This window comes from Microcaecilia unicolor, chromosome 10 (genome assembly GCF_901765095.1).
Source record: "Microcaecilia unicolor chromosome 10, aMicUni1.1, whole genome shotgun sequence".
Classification (NCBI taxonomy): Eukaryota; Metazoa; Chordata; class Amphibia; order Gymnophiona; family Siphonopidae; genus Microcaecilia; species Microcaecilia unicolor.
Window position 1 is genome coordinate 121193292 of NC_044040.1, and position 16697 is coordinate 121209988.

Sequence of the window (16697 nt, forward strand, 5' to 3'; positions counted from 1 at the left end):
TGCCACGCCCCAAACATAGCCTTTCAGTTCTACTCTATATATCAGGTCTGGCTCCAGCCAGACTGCCAGCAAACTTGCAAAGTTCAAACAGTTAGAAACAAGGGCTTACTTCAGCCTGCTCACAACGTTCACAAGTACTTAGTCACGGCATACACTGGAGCTTTTCCTTTTCCTCCCCTGGGCCGCCTCTGCCTGGCCCTTCACTTTAAACTCCTGGTTTCAACTCCACACCACCCAGCTCACTTCCTCCTGTAGAGAGAAACAAATGGAGCAAGGAAGGGGTCACTGGTTAGCAGATACAATGCTGCGCTGAAATACTGGAAGATGCAGAGAGGAGCTGTAAAGGAAAGAGAGCCTGGGTGATGGGGGCAGGGACTGATAGTGCAACTGTGAGGGAGGAATACATAGTAACATAGTAGATGACGGCAGAAAAAGACCTGCACGGTCCATCCAGTCTGCCCAAGAAGATAAATTCATATGTGCTACTTTTTTATTTGTACTGTCCTCTTCAGTGCACAGACCGTATAAGTCTGGCCAGCACTATCCCCGCCTCCCAACCACCAACCCCGCCTCCCACCACCAGCTCTGGCACAGACCGTATAAGTCTGCCCAGCACTATCCCTGCCACCCACCACCGACTCTGGCACAGACCTTATAAGTCTGCCCAGCACTATCCCCGCCTCCCAACCACCAGCCCCGGCACAGACCATATAAGTCTGCCCAGCACTAGTCCCGCCTCCCAACCACCAGCCCCAGCACAGACCATATATGTCTGCCCACACTAGCCCCGCCTCCTAACCACCACAGTGAAACTGTTTTTGTGGTGTCTGGAGAGTAAGGCTGGCGGTGATATGAGCAGAGAAGCTGGAGCAGGAATGAGTAGAAGGAGTTGAAACATGCAACATGCTTTCCATGTATTACGCTACTAGTAACACATTCAATACTTACTAAAATTATTTAAACTACCCTTTACAGCCATTCCTTTCATGATCACCAGTACATATCTACAATTAAAACAGCTGATTACTCTTTCCTTGAGAAATGGTTTACCCTATCACTGTTGAGAGAACCTGAATGTAAATATATCCAACTATATATGGAAATAAATCAAACAGCCAAAAATGGACCTCTCAGGTACCTGTGTGAATTTCCCAGAACACTGTACACACATGTATTAGAACATTCACATCCTGCTAAGTAAACATAGCATATTATTTTTAAATTACATCCTTCAATGAGTTCACCTAATTAGTCTGATGTACAGCATACTTGTTTGTGGAACAGAAAAAGTACATCCCTTGTAAGCGTTACGATTCAGCTGTGCACCAGTATTAGATCCTGAACCTGGCCTATACTGTAGAGGGACTCGGCTGCTTATATAAATACTTGCACATCGCTGATACCAATCACCATCACAAAACTTACCTGGACAGATATTCCCATTAACACTTCTAAGGAAACAATTTTCAGCAACTCATGAGCTAGTACCTATTCTTTTTTTTTTTTAATAAATTTCAAATTATACACCAAGTATTACACTTATAAAGAAAAGGTACATTTGTCCATAACTTTATAAAGCAATATTCAAGAAATAATAAATCCTGACAGAGTACACACTAGTCCTCAATATTAGATCCAAGGTTTAACAATAACCGGAGAGTTTAAATAACAATTTTGAAAGAAAATAGAACCGGTCTGGGGTTTCCTTTTTTTCTATTCAAGCAAGTTCTTTTCACTTCAAAGATTTTTTGGCTGTTATAAATTCACTAAGTTGTTCAGATTAAAAAAAACCATATTTGACCGATTGATAGCAGACAATGCACTTACACGGGTAACGTAAGAAAAATGTTGCACCTAGCTGGAGGACTCCTGGCTTCAGTAACAAAAACTTCCTGCGTCTTTTTTGAGTCTCCTTAGAGACATCAGGAAATATACGTACTTTAAAACCGCTAGTACCTATTCTTATTTAGGGCCAGATGCACTAAACCTAACGAGCCCACAACTTGCGTCTCAAACTGGTTCCAGCCAGTCTAAAACGCAAGTAGCTTACCGGGGGCATGCACTAAGGGCATTTTCCCTGCCACGGTAGCAGGCAACGAAAACGGAATGCAAATTATTCAAAAGCTATTATAATGAGCTGCACTACCGTTGTAGCCCATTATAATGAGATGCACTACCGTTTTTCCGATTCCCTTACCGTAGGAACCCCAACGGGAGGTCTGCACCTCTCGCTAGGGCTCCCGTGAGGGAATCGGAAAGGAAAAGGGCCCCCCAAAAAAGGTAAAAAAGAAAAAAAAAAAGCAGGGAGCGCATGTAAGGGGCGTCCTTTATGGACGTACTCTCCCTGCGCTTGTGAGAGACGTCTTTTTTTTCGCCCTTTTTTGCTCTGCTGTTTTTTCCCCCCTTCTATTTTGTCTTCGCCGCGCCACTTACCCCTCCACAGCAAACTTTTTCTATTTTCCTTGCTGCCAGAGAATCAGGACGTCCCCCTCGACCATGCACCTCCCCCTGGTCTCCCCAGCCAACCAGAGTGCGCCTCCCTGACAACAGCCAGATGTGAGGGTGAGAAGAACTCAGGAAGAGAGCATGGGCTGTGTGGGAGAAGTTTGCTAGCAGACGGAGACATGAGCTTGGAGAGAGGAGGAAGAGCAGGCAGGGGGACACAAGCCCCAGACAAAAGAGGAGCTAAAAGAGATGGAGAGTAGATGTATGGGACTGGGAAAAGAGCAGCTAAGGGAAAGGGGGGATCATGGTGGAGAGAATAGACATGAAAGAGAGAAATGGATAAGAAGTGGAAAAGGGAGTAAGACTAGAAGAAAGTGAGAACTGAAGTAAAACAACAAACATAAAAGCTGGAAAATTGAAGTTTATGGTAAAGGTTTCTGTTCCAGCTGGGCTGGATCAAGGCAAAAGCTATATTTTTGCCCTTTAGACCTGGAAAATTCTTATGTTATTTTAATGGAAGGACAGAGGAGATTGTGCCAGTATTTGATGCCATAGTCTGAAAAATATCTTTCAAATTGCTTCTGTATGGCAGCTCTGAAATGCAAAGACCTATGATTGAGTCTCAAATTGAAAGGGGAATAGAGAGTAATACCCTCTCACTTTTTGCACAAAAATAAGTCGTTCCCTTGTTACATCTTATGGGAGACAGTGGTATTGGAGTAAGTGGATTCGTTATGCTGCATCATCCCAAAAAAATAGCATGGCAGCAGCAGGAAAGTCATTCCCTTGTTACATCTTATGGGAGACAGTGATATTGGAGTAAGTGGATTCGTTATGCTGCATCATCCCAAAAAAAATAGCATGGCAGCAGCAGGAAGAGGTTACAAGAGAGATGGGTGGAGTTTGGAAGGAGATAAAGGGTTCACTGTCTTCCATCTTTATATGTTTCTTGGTTTGGTTTCCCTCTTGGCTCAGCTACTAAACCATGGCTTTCCATTCTAACTCCTAGCACAGCTCTGCTACAGGCTAGCTTTGGAGCGTGTGACATGTGTGGCTGTGCGTGTTTGCAGGGTACTGTGAATGAGGGGTACTACTATAGTGGTGTGTCACCTCCATCCACATCATGTAGGCCAGGTGAAGAGGGGAGGGGGGGATAATGGTGCTGGGCACAGAATGAAAGAGAAAGAAGGGTATGTTTGGTAAAAGGAGAGAGTAGGATGGATGATGTGCTGGAGTCACCACTAATAAAAGAGGGGGGATTGTGCCAAAGCTGTTACCGCCAAATGAGGTGCCAATTTCCATTTTTGCAGAAGGCATTATTCAGTGCTAACTCAGCTCCCCAAGCCAACCATTTACTCTGTAACTGCTAGAGCTTTAGCAGGTGGGCTGGCACACAGTGGGTTGATATGAATGCACACCTTTGGGTTCACTGATATCCTGCTCAGCATGTGATCTTTGGAATTTTGAGTCTGAGGGCAGGAAGCAAATCAAACAAATGTGGCCCTAGGAGCCGTGGAGTAATTAATTGCTGAGCTTCCAAGGTTTGTGCATGCAGGTGGTGGAGCAGCTCATAGGGCCTTTCTGGATGTGGAACTGCTTTTGTATTTCAGTTTGTGAATTCTAGAAATGAATGATGTCTGGGGCTCTGGGAAGGGGGAGGAGGAATATGATCCTTGTTGATGAGGGTAGGGATAGAAAATTTGAAATGTATTATGAATCTGCTTAGGAGGTATGCAGAGGCGTAGCCAGGTTCTGATCTCAGGGGGAACAGACTTTTATAAAATAGGCACCGGTTGGTGTCAGCTAGACAGCAGTGTCTGTGTTGTTGCTCAGGTGCTATGGCGGGCAATGATTAATACAGGCTGTCTCTGTTGCGTCCTGCCTACAAGGGAACAGTAAGTTACATCAGGAGGCAGGACACAGAAGAGGTCCCTGGACTGGCCAGAGCAGGCAATCTGTCTTCTTAACTACAAAGTAAAAATATTCATGAATAGCACACACATTCCTTCCACTGCTAGACACCTTGTTTAAATCAGATGGGCTTTTGTTTGTGTGGTGACTGGCAAGGGGGTACTCCAGGACTGCCCTAGAACACAAAACTTACCACACCATAACAGCCCTAACCCACCTATCAGAAGACAGTGCTATATATATTACACTGGACTGTGGAGCACCAATATACCTACTATTGGGAAACTGGAACAAACTGCACTGTTACACATTCCTACACAGACACTACATGCTAGCAGAAACCTTCACCTCAGTCACACATGCAGAACATGGACAGACCCTCATCTATATAAACATAAGATTAGCCATACTAGGTCAGACCAATGGTCCATCTAGCCCAGTATCCTGTTTCCAACAGTGGCCAACCCAGGTCACAAGCACCTGGCAGAAACCCAAATTGTGACAGCATTCCATTTTACCAATCTAATATAGAATAGGGAGCCACAAAAAAACAACAACAACAAAATTGAAATGCAGACCCCTCACTCTCTGTCCAAGGAAGCCAGACTCTATAAACAGTGCAATACTGATATAAAAGAGACAGAAATGCATTTTCTCCTGTACATTTTACAAAGCAGGTACATCTCAGTCCTTACAAAGTATTAAATAACATTTTCTACCTTTGTTGTCTGGGAATTTGACTGGTCCCAGTCTTTTTTTTCCACGTTCCATGAGTCAGCCTTACAAATTCTTTTCCAGGTTGGCTTTTCCATTTCTTCTCTCGCCTCATGTCTTCTTCATTTCCTTCTCTACATCTGTTTGGCACTGCTCTTGCATTTTACATCCCCACTATCAAATAGCTGTGTATAGAGCTGCCACGTGATCCAGTTCCAAAAGAGAGATTTTTCAACCAGTCCTAGTGTGAACTCATATCCCAAATTCATATGGGATTTGCAGTCCCTGATTCTACCCATCAAAATCTGTGCTGCAGTACATCCAAAATGACTTAAGAAAATGCACCCGGACCCCTCTACTGTTGTTTGAACAATTTATTTTCTCATTTGCTTTGGTCCCGCTGTCTCTTTTCTGTTTTTCTCTGTTTCTTCTGCCTTTACAGGGTCTTTTGCCCATATGATTTCTTCTGTCTCCAAGTGCACCAACCTTCTTTCCTCTGCATCACTATTTGTCCTGTCCAGCACCTCCCTTCTGTATCCCTTGTCCCTATCCTACCCCCAAGTTCAGCATCTGCCATTTCTGTGTCCCCATCTCCCCCCATTTTTAGCACAAACCTACCTGGTCTCCTCATCTCCCCCTTTTCTAGCTTCTGCCATCCAGGTGGCCCCATCTCTCCCTTTTTCTAGCATTGCCCTATGTCCCCATCTTCCCCCTTTTTCCAGCACTACCCCTGTGTTATCATCTTCTCCCTTTTCCAGCATTACCTCTTTGTCCCCATCTCACCCCTTTTTCACCATTGTCCTCATATCTCCATTCCCCCTTCCAGTGGTGCCCCTCTGTGTCCCTATCTCTTCCTCCCCTTTTCAGTAGTGCCCCTCTGTGTCCCTATCCCCCACCTTTTCAGTAGAGCCCCTATCTCCCCCCCCTTTTCAGTAGTGCCCCTGTGTCCCCATTTCTTCATTTTCTAGTACTGCCTCTTTGCGTTCCAATGTCCCTCTCCTCTCCCTGTCCAGTATTGACTCTGTGTCTTTCTCCCTCCCTGTCCAGCATTTACCCTCCTCTCTCCCCATGTTACCCTTCTTCCCCGTCTCTTTCAGCACTCCCTATCCTCCTTGGGGCCACATATCTCCCTGGCCTGCTCCCACGGTCCATCCTCTGGTAGCTCCAAGGAGGTTTAATAGACAGGAGGCAAAGTGATATCAAAATGTTGAAAACAATTAGGCCAATCTCACTTTCTCCTTTCCCACGCAGCTCTCATTGCTGTACTCTCAAAACAATGCAAGCAAACCTATGAGCTGCTACATCCACATTGTCACTCTTTATTGTTTAAAAAAAATCCTTTATCCTCCACCCTTTAAGACACTGCCTATCCTGCTGGATAGTGAAGGCACAAGGAAAGCAAGTTTGGTCCAATGAAGACTAACTCAAAATAACCTGTTTTTTAGCTGGGCCCTAGTATTACCATCTTAAAAATGCAACCATACCATGCCTCTATAGCTATGTTCCACTAATGTTAAACAGTTAACTGGATTTCTTGAAAGGATTATATAAACGTAGGATGCATGACTAGGGGCACAAACATACACTTATTTATTCAATATCACAATTCCTCATGTACAGCCACAAAACAACGTTTTAGGGCGGATAGTGTTCCTTTTATTATCGACCAGATAGAGATAAGAGTTTTCTGTTTTGGCACAATAAAAGTCATCACAAGAACAAAATATAAGAAAACCAGTGGACTGAATTAGGGCTTATAGACCATTTATGTTTAAACAAAAGAGATCTGCATGAAACAAAATATTTATTTTTATTTTGACTTATAAAACTACTTGCCCCTGAAACTCGTTCAAAACAGAATAATCCCTTTGTGTATCTAAAAAGGTAAACATCTACAAAACAGATGAAGATGTGATTCCATGTGCCCCAATGAAAGGAGAGTTTAATTCTACTTCCATTTAATTTCAGTATATTCAACCATTTAATTTCAGTATATTCTATCATCTTTATAACACCAGGCTTCCGAAGGCAGATTACAACTACAGTTAATCTGTAACAGGATAGCCTCACAAATCTGAACATCTATATATAAGAACAGTGAAAAAAAATGAGCACAAACTATAGAGTTTATAATTGCAGTTTCTACCAGCTACAATAATTTTTGAAGCTGTTTTAGTGATATTCAATTGTTACTTTTTCTCTCCTCCACCTTTTAAGATGGAGCAACAATAAAGAATGACAAGGTGGATGCGGCACCTCATAAGTTTGCTTGCTTTGTTTTGAGTGAACTGAAATGACGGCTGCGCAGGGATGGAAACTGTAAACAGATTACAAATTGGTTTCCTTACCTTGCTTACAGTGGACTAGATAGGTTCATTTCCACTCTGGTCTTGGGCAGCACTTTCTCCCTTCTCCATCCACTCCCGAGTTTTGCATTTCTCCCTTTCTTCTGCCCGCTCTCCCCATCCGCATGGTCTGGTCATTTTTACTGCCCTGAAGTGCCATTCTCCCTCCAGCACCAGCGATTCCCATAGTCAGCCTTCTGCCAGCGTGTGTCGTCGGGGCCTCTCCTCAGGCGCTTGTCCCACCTTTGCGGAAAACAGGAAGTTGCAGAGTAGGCGGGACGCGCCTGAGGAGAGGCCCCAATGACGCACGCTGTCAGAAGGCTGACTATGGGAATCGCCGGTGCTGGAGGGAGAACGGTGCTTCAGGGCAGTAAAAGTGAGCAGACCACGCGGACGGGGAGAGCAGGCAGAAGAGGCAGGAAAAGATTGGAGCCTCGCTTGGGAGAGGGCAGAAAAAAATATTGGCAAGAGCGCCCCCCCTAGCTACGCCACTGGAGGTATGATGAGACATGAGTGAGCCTAGTGAGGGGCACTGACCAAGGTAGTGTGAGAGGGAACCTAATGGGGAGGAATTAGTAGGGGCAAGGAAGGTCAGGTCAAGAGGAAGAAGAGAGCAGAGAAGTATAGAATGAGGGAGTAGAGTAGGTACGGGGGAGGGGGCATATTAAGCATCCTACCCAGAAACAAAAGCCAAACTACACTGGGAGAAAGAAGTGAGGGAAAAACAGAAGATGAGAGAAGGAAGAAGATATTAAGGCAGGGAGGGACTGTGAAAGAAGTGGGGATGGTCTGAGATAGAAAAAAAAGTGCATGGTGTGCACATATTAAGTACCGAACAGGACTGGTTGGGAGGGAGAGAATATGAGTTATATAAATGGGCCTGAGTGGACTGGAAGGCATAGCATGAGTGTGGTGTAGAAGGGCTGGGAATAGGATGGTAAACTGCAGTGATGGTTTGGGGAGGAAGAGAGACTGGTGAGACTTGCACTGCTACCTCAAACATTTCTTTTACCCACAAGTCCTCCCTGTGTGTGCACCACCTGCTGTGCTCTTGCCTGACCAGTTATGTTCACAACCCACCAAACTTTAATTTCCTTTATATGGAATTGGTAATTTATGGTGTTGAGCACCCCCAATCATTTTGAAAAGCTGGCTCCTATGATGCTAACAAAAAGTAAAGAGTGTGTATTAATTTGTCAATTGCTCCCCAGTTATACTGGCCCCAACCGGGACCCAAAATACAGCATCCAGCAACAATAACCCTGAAAGTCAGTGTTACCTCCCTAAATGTGTGCCCCCAGTGTGCCAAGCAGCATACACAAACCCTGTGAAGCAATTTATTGATGACATTTTAAATGTGATATAACACACCTGCTAGATTTCAAGGTTTCTTGATTTGGCTTTATCTTCAGGATTTTAATTTACATTTTTCAGTTCAGGTGAATATAGAGGACATATGCTTTATGGGTATCCTTATTATAACAACAACCAAAGAAATTTTTGTAAACTATGATTCGCCGAGGATAAGCAGGACACTTGTATTCTCACATCCAAGTGACATCATCTGATGGAGCCTGGTGCAATGCTGACTAGCAAAATGAATGTAGAAATGTCTAGCAGTATCCCAGCACGCATGCGCTGGTGCTTTCTTGCCCAACATGCGAGCATAGGTCTCTTAATCTTCATTTTTCTGCAGAGGAGGGAGGACGCCTTCCCGTGCGTGTATTTTTGTCCTTTTTGCATTTATTTTATCCTTCCTCTTTACTGTATTCTGTTACCTTTTATTTTTTGGCTCTTAAAGTTTCCTTTATTTTTTGTGAGTTGCTAGGCCTGCTTAGCCCAGAGCATCGACCTCAATTTGAACACTGCACCTTTTAACAGTTCACAATTTAGGAATTTAATTTGGCTTCACTGCTTTTTTCAGTGTCCAGGAAGACCCCAGTGGTTTCAAAAGGTGCACCCGATGTAATAGGGTGAGTTCTGTGATGGACCTGCACTTGGTGCATTGGGTGACTTGGCTCTGACCATAAGCCTAACTTATGTTCTCTCTGTTTGTAAATGCAGTTGAAGACACAGAGGTCATGGCAGGTGCAGCAGGAGAGATTTTTTGGCTCATTGAAGACCGATCCATCGATATCAGCACTGGAAACATCGACCTCAGTGGCTGTAAAGACTTCGACTAGCACTGGAAGTGCACTGGCATCAAGGAGATCTCCACTTCTCTTGACATCGGGTGCTGAAAGTAGACCCCGGGACCAGTCAGCATCAGACCCAACACCAAGGGCACATATGGGTTCGATGTCATCCTTGTCAGCACTGAAAGGCCGCGATGCTGAAAATTAGGAGAAGCCCAAGAAGCATAAGCATCGGTCCTCTTCAACGCACGTTGCTGGAAGCTCCAGGGTATCGGCATTGCCGGTACCTGAGAAGCACTGGCACTGGGAGGAGCACTCCCCTTCTTTGGTAGAGGAGTCGGTGCGGAAATCTCTGAACAGCCAGGTTCCCACTTCCAGTTCAGCACCAACATCTTCTCAGGCTGCCTCTGCCTCAGCTCCCCTGCCCTTGCCAATGCCTTCCTTCGATGCTCAAGGGTGGGGCTGGCGTAGATACTGCAGCTGCAATCCACTCAGGCATCGAGGGCACTTGCGCCAACTGGAGATCAGGCCCAGAATTTTCCTGAGGCTCCATCCATGTCTGTGGAGAGCTCCTTGATGTCGGTGACTCAAAGGGGGTCGACATCTACTGTACTACATCGACCAATGCAGTACCAGTAGTACCGCTCTCAATGTCAGGGGAGGAAGCTTCCCTGGAGTCTGAGGGTAGGACTGTACCTTGGTGATCTTCAAGGCGTGGACGTGGTTCCATTGAGCTGAGGCAGGCACAGACTGTTGGAATGTAATTGTATTTTTACATGCATTGCCTGTCACCTATTATTTCTCTGTGATTACTCTGTGACCTCTGATGTGAATTACTTAGAGAGGTCACATAGCTATGCAACTTCCTGTTGGGGGTTAGATGCAGCAGATGCAGCACATGGAGCACATGGAGCTCATGTTCTCTCCTAACCTGAGAGGATCTATGGTGGTGTGAGCATCCATTACCATCTAAGCACATGGAAGGAGCTGATAATACAAATGTATAGTAATATGTATATATAAGCCTGTCTGATTATAATCTAACTACAAACTGTGAGTAAACAGATGTTTTGTTACTTCAACTTTAAAGTGACTCAGCAGTGAATCATTCAGGGGTGAATGAGAGAGAGATGAAGAAAGAAATTAACATTTCTAAAGCTGAAGCTGTGTGTACTAAAATCTGCTAATTATTTACTACAAATAATCCAACAAAAGGGTTATGGGCCCAGGGTCCAGGAATTGAAAAAGAAGAGAAATATTACCAGGCAGAAAAAAAAAGGCCACATTTTTCTCTTAAGTTTTAAAGGAAAGATTCAGTCTGTCTCTCTCTCCCCCCACACAGCAGACAGAAGGCTAAGAAAATGGCTGAGGGAAGAAATTCACCATTGTTCTATTCTCTCAAGGTGCCTAAATTAACTGAGTTTAATTATCGGCAGTGGGAACTAAGATTCATATGTTTCCTTCGAGCAAAAAGATTAGATATATGCTTAGACCAAGACAGAACAGCTGAAAATATGGCTGAATGGGACAATGCAAACTATTATGTGAAGTGCATGCTTTTGGAAGCTCTCTCAGAGAAACAAGCCATATTAGTGGAGGGAAAAGATACACCAAAGGACATTTTATATAAACTGAGAACTATGTATGCAACTACATATGCAAAGCAGCAACCAATTTGGCTGGCAGAGTTGAATGAAACCAAATTAAGGGATAAAAGTAAATGTAATGATCACATTATGCATCTTATGTCTTCATTTCAAAAGCTAGAACTTTCTGGAATTCCCATGTGTGATGCATTGAAAAGAGCATTTCTTTTTACCTCACTATCAAAGAAGTTTGATGTTTTTAGGTCTGTAAATGAGGCCATTGAAGGGCAATCTTTTGAACAGGCAACATCAAAACTAAGGCAGGAATGCATAATAAATGATTCTGAGGAGATGTGTTCTCAAAGCAAGTCAGAGAGAAATGAAACAAATTTCTTGGCAAAGAACAGAGGAAGGCGGAGCTATGGGAAAACTCCACCCAAGGGCAAGCTGATTTGCTACTCATGTGGAAAGGAGGGACATGTATCTAAATGGTGTAAGGAAACACAAAACACTCCCTCTAGCTCACCTAAGCCAATGGAACTAAAGAATTTTCAAACCAGGAAATGTATGAAGGACAAAGATAAACACAAGGGCTTTCTAATGGCAGAAAAATCTTTGACTATGGTAAATAATAATTCAAATGAAAGTACTTGGATTTTGGATTCAGGGAGCACATGCCATTTAACCAATTGTAAAGATTTCTTTCAGGAAATGTGTCCAGAAGAAGGAATTCTTAAAACTGCAAACGCAGGGACTGCTAAGATCCAAGCAAAAGGTATTGGATTCTTAAAATGCAAAGTGTCTAATGAAGTTAAAGAAATTCCTGTAAGTGATGTCTTGTATATTCCCCAAGCAGTTTGCAATATGCTTAGTGTATCTACATTAGATAAGAAGGGATTTGTGATTCATTTTGAAAACAGTAAGTGCACAATCTCTAAAAATGATGAAGTGTATGCTGAAGCTTTTATGCATAATGATGTTTATAAACTGAGCATTTCAGGTGAAGCCTCACATATGGCGCAAGTAAGGAAGAATGATGGTAAATGTAGTCTGGAAATCTGGCATCGCCGCCTGGGACATCGTGATTTTAAGGTGATCCAGGATCTTTACAGTAAGCAACTGGCCACCGGCATTCAGATAAGTGCAGATGCTGGTAATATGGAGAAATGCATAGACTGTGTTACTCAAAAAGGTGTGAGACCCTCATTTCCTGCATACACAGGAAATAGGAGTAATAAAGTACTGGACTTAATACACAGTGACTTATGTGGACCGTTTAATATCCCATCATTGGGAAATAACAGATTTGTGCTAATATTCTTGGATGATTTCTCTAGATATTGTGTGGCCTATTTGCTGAAAGAGAAAAGTCAAGTCACAGACATGCTGAAGAAATACGTAGCCATGGTGAGCAATAAATTTGAAAGAAAACCAAAGGTTCTTCAGACCGACAATGGTGGTGAGTTCACTTCACAAAGCATGCGCACATTTCTAGAACAAGAAGGCATTCAGCATATCACAACAGTAGCTTATACACCAGAGCAAAATTCTGTTGCAGAGAGAAAATTTAGGTCACTTGTGGAAATGACCAGATGTATGCTGTCAGATAGCAATCTCCCTAAAAGACTATGGGGGGAAGCCATTCTCACAGCAGTGTACCTACAAAACAGAATGCCAACTAAAGGCGCTGAGCGCACACCACATGAGACATGGCATGGTAGGAAGCCAAACCTGTCACACATAAGAACATTTGGAAGTACAGCATATGCTCATGTACCAAAGCAAAGAAGGCATAAGCTGGATTCCACAACAAAAAGGGGCATTTTAGTTGGCTATGCTCCAGGACACAAAGGATATAGAATTTTGAATCTGAAAACTGGCATTGTTGGCATAAGACATGTTACATATTTTGATGAAAACAAAAGGGTTGATAAAGGCTGGATTATCCCAGATGAGCCTTATCATCCAGAATATGAAACTAGAACCATAATAGACATGCCAGTGTATATAAATGCCATACCAAGGCAGATGTCTGAAAGCAACTCATCTGTATCTAACGAGGAACAGGCAGAGGAAACAGACACAGAAAGGATCATTGAAGAAGACAGTACAGTTGGAGAAGGGGAATCAATTGGAGAAGGACTCTCAGATTTAGAGGATGCGGAAAGGTCAGACCAACCTGTTGTCAGACGCTCATCCAGGGAAAACAAAGGTGTTCCACCCCTAAGACTGTCTTACTTAACAAAGTCAGCAGAAGCTCAAGAGCCCTTAACATGGGATGAGATTGAGAAAATGCCAGCAGAAGAAGCTGCTGAATGGCATAAAGCTGCACAAGAAGAAATTGATGCATTGGATAAAAATAATACTTGGATTCTTACAAAATTACCTCCTGGCAAGAAAGCTATAGGATGCAAATGGGTATTCAAGTTAAAAAGGAATGCACAAGGAAAAGTGGAAAGGTATAAAGCCAGATTAGTGGCAAAGGGATATCTTCAAAAATATGGAGAAGATTTTGATGAAGTGTTTGCACCTGTAGTGAAACACACGACAATAAGAACACTTCTGAGCATTGCAGTCTCAAAAGGCATGCAAGTCAAACACATTGATGTGAAAACAGCGTTTCTTCACGGAGATATAACTGAAGACTTGTACATGGAACAACCAACAGGTTTCATAAATACAAAACAAAGACAGCTAGTGTGTAAATTAAACAAAGGTCTTTATGGATTAAAGCAAAGTGCAAAATGTTGGAATGATAAATTGCATGAAATATTGACAAATTTAGGATTTAAGCAAGGTGAAGCAGATAAATGCTTGTACACTAGGTGCACAAATGGACAATATGCATACATTTTAGCTTTTGTTGATGATCTGCTCATTGCAAGCAAAAGTGAGCAAGAGTACAAGGACATTGTAAAGTGTTTAAACCTCAATGTTGAGATAAAAGAACTGGGTAATGTGTCATACTATCTTGGTATAGAAATTGAGAAACAAAATGATGGTTCTTATCTTCTAAGCCAGAAGCAGAAAATAAATGAGCTTATTGAAAGTTTAGGTATGCAAGATGCCCAAGTTGTAAGCACTCCCATGATCACTGATTTTCTGAAGGATGAAACAGTAAGAGAACCTTTACCAGATAACATCCAATATAGATCAGCCATAGGTAAGCTTTTATATCTAGCTACCACATACAGGGCTGATATAGCAAATGCAGTAGGAATTTTGAGCAGAAGGGTCAGCTCACCTACCAAATCAGATTGGACTGCAGTTAAAAGGATGGTAAGGTATTTAAAGGGTACCATTGATTGTAAATTAAAGATTTCAGCCAATAGTAATCCAAAACTAATATGTTACTGTGATTCAGATTGGGCAGGGGATCATTCTGATTATAAATCCACAAGTGGATATGTGTTTATGTATGGAAATGTACAAATTTCATGGGCCAGTCATAAACAAAGTATTGTGAGTTTGTCTTCTATAGAAGCTGAATATGTGGCCGTATCGGAAGCGTGCAGAGAACTGATGTGGATTGAAAAACTTTTGCTGGATTTCGGAATAGCTGAAAAGAGACCAATCCAGATAATGGAAGATAATCAGAGCTGCATCCGACTGTCACAGAATGACAAGGTTCAGTCACGCACCAAGCACATCGCAACGAAATACCACAACGTGCGAGAGTTGGTGAAAGAAGGGGTCATCAGTCTACACTATTGTCACACCAGTGAGATGACAGCTGACATCATGACCAAACCGTTACCCAGAGAACATTTTGTGAATCTGCGTATAAAGCTTGGACTTTGTATGAATAAATAATTGCATGACAGTTATGCATGAGAAGGGGTTTGTTGGAATGTAATTGTATTTTTACATGCATTGCCTGTCACCTATTATTTCTCTGTGATTACTCTGTGACCTCTGATGTGAATTACTTAGAGAGGTCACATAGCTATGCAACTTCCTGTTGGGGGTTAGATGCAGCAGATGCAGCACATGGAGCACATGGAGCTCATGTTCTCTCCTAACCTGAGAGGATCTATGGTGGTGTGAGCATCCATTACCATCTAAGCACATGGAAGGAGCTGATAATACAAATGTATAGTAATATGTATATATAAGCCTGTCTGATTATAATCTAACTACAAACTGTGAGTAAACAGATGTTTTGTTACTTCAACTTTAAAGTGACTCAGCAGTGAATTATTCAGGGGTGAATGAGAGAGAGATGAAGAAAGAAATTAACATTTCTAAAGCTGAAGCTGTGTGTACTAAAATCTGCTAATTATTTACTACAAATAATCCAACACAGACTCACTCAGTCCGGTCAGAGTATGGTGAAAAGTCTGACTGGGACTGCTCATAGGACTCAGAAGAGGATCCTCATTACTTCTCGGAGGAGGAATCTTATGGGGTACTTTCTGATTCCTCACCACCTCGAGTAGCGTAAATCTCCACCTAAGGGTCTTTTCCCCCAGTTTTGTCAAGGAGATGGCTTCAGCCATCCCATTTAAATTGGAGACATTGGAGGAACCCAGGGCAGAGATGTTATCTGTCCTAGACTATGAGTCGCCTTCTAAGGAAGGGATCACAGTACCATTGCACTCTATCCTTAAAGATGCACTCATGAAGAACTAGAACTCAGTGCAGGTCTCACCTAAGAAGGTGGATACACAGGATCGTATCCAGTAGGCTCCTGGATTTGAGAGGGCACAACTACCTCACCACTCACTGGTTGTCAAATCCACCCTCAAACAAGCTAGGAGTTCCAGGGCTCATGCCTCGGCTCCCCCAGGTAGAGAGACTCAGATACTAGATTCATTTTGGAAGAAGTCTTTCCAGGCCTCTATGCTTATTGCCCACCTTCAGCTCTACACGAGCCTTTACTTGAAATCTTTGCTATGCATTGCACTTAGTCTTGCAGACTCTCTCCCTCAGAAGCAGGCCGCAGAGCTTTTCCAGTTGGCTAATAAGCAGTTGGAGTGCACGAAGTATCTGGCCAGGGGTGTTTATGATTCTTTTGATATTGCATTCAGACTCTCCGCCAAGGGTGTGAGGATCCATAGACTCTAATGGCTGCATGTCTCTGACCTAGAACCAGCAGTTCAGGAAAGGTTGGTAGACATACCTTGCTGTGGAGATAATCTTTTTGGGGACAAGGTGGAGGATGTTGCTGACCTCATAAGGAAACATACTGATACCATCCCGTCCCTGTCTCGGCAGTCTCTAGCTGCAGCCCCTTTACGAGTGGACCTAGGTGCAACCTTACTACACTCAAAGGTTTAGGTTTCCACCACCTTCGTGCTCTTCCCAGAACCCCCAGGCCCATCACTAAGCCTCGCAAGTCTCGACCACAGAAGTCGAAGCCAGATCTCCAGTCGAAGCAAGGGACAAGCTTTTGACTGGCTCCAGGAGAGCATAGCCGCACTCCAAGTAACTGTCCCAGATGGCCTACTGGTAGGAGGGAGGCTGAATTTTTTTCCAGCCCAGAGAAGCCCCTTGTAACCTCAGACCAGTGGGTTCATCAAATAATCCATCTCAGTTACACTCTGCATTGATGTCAAAGA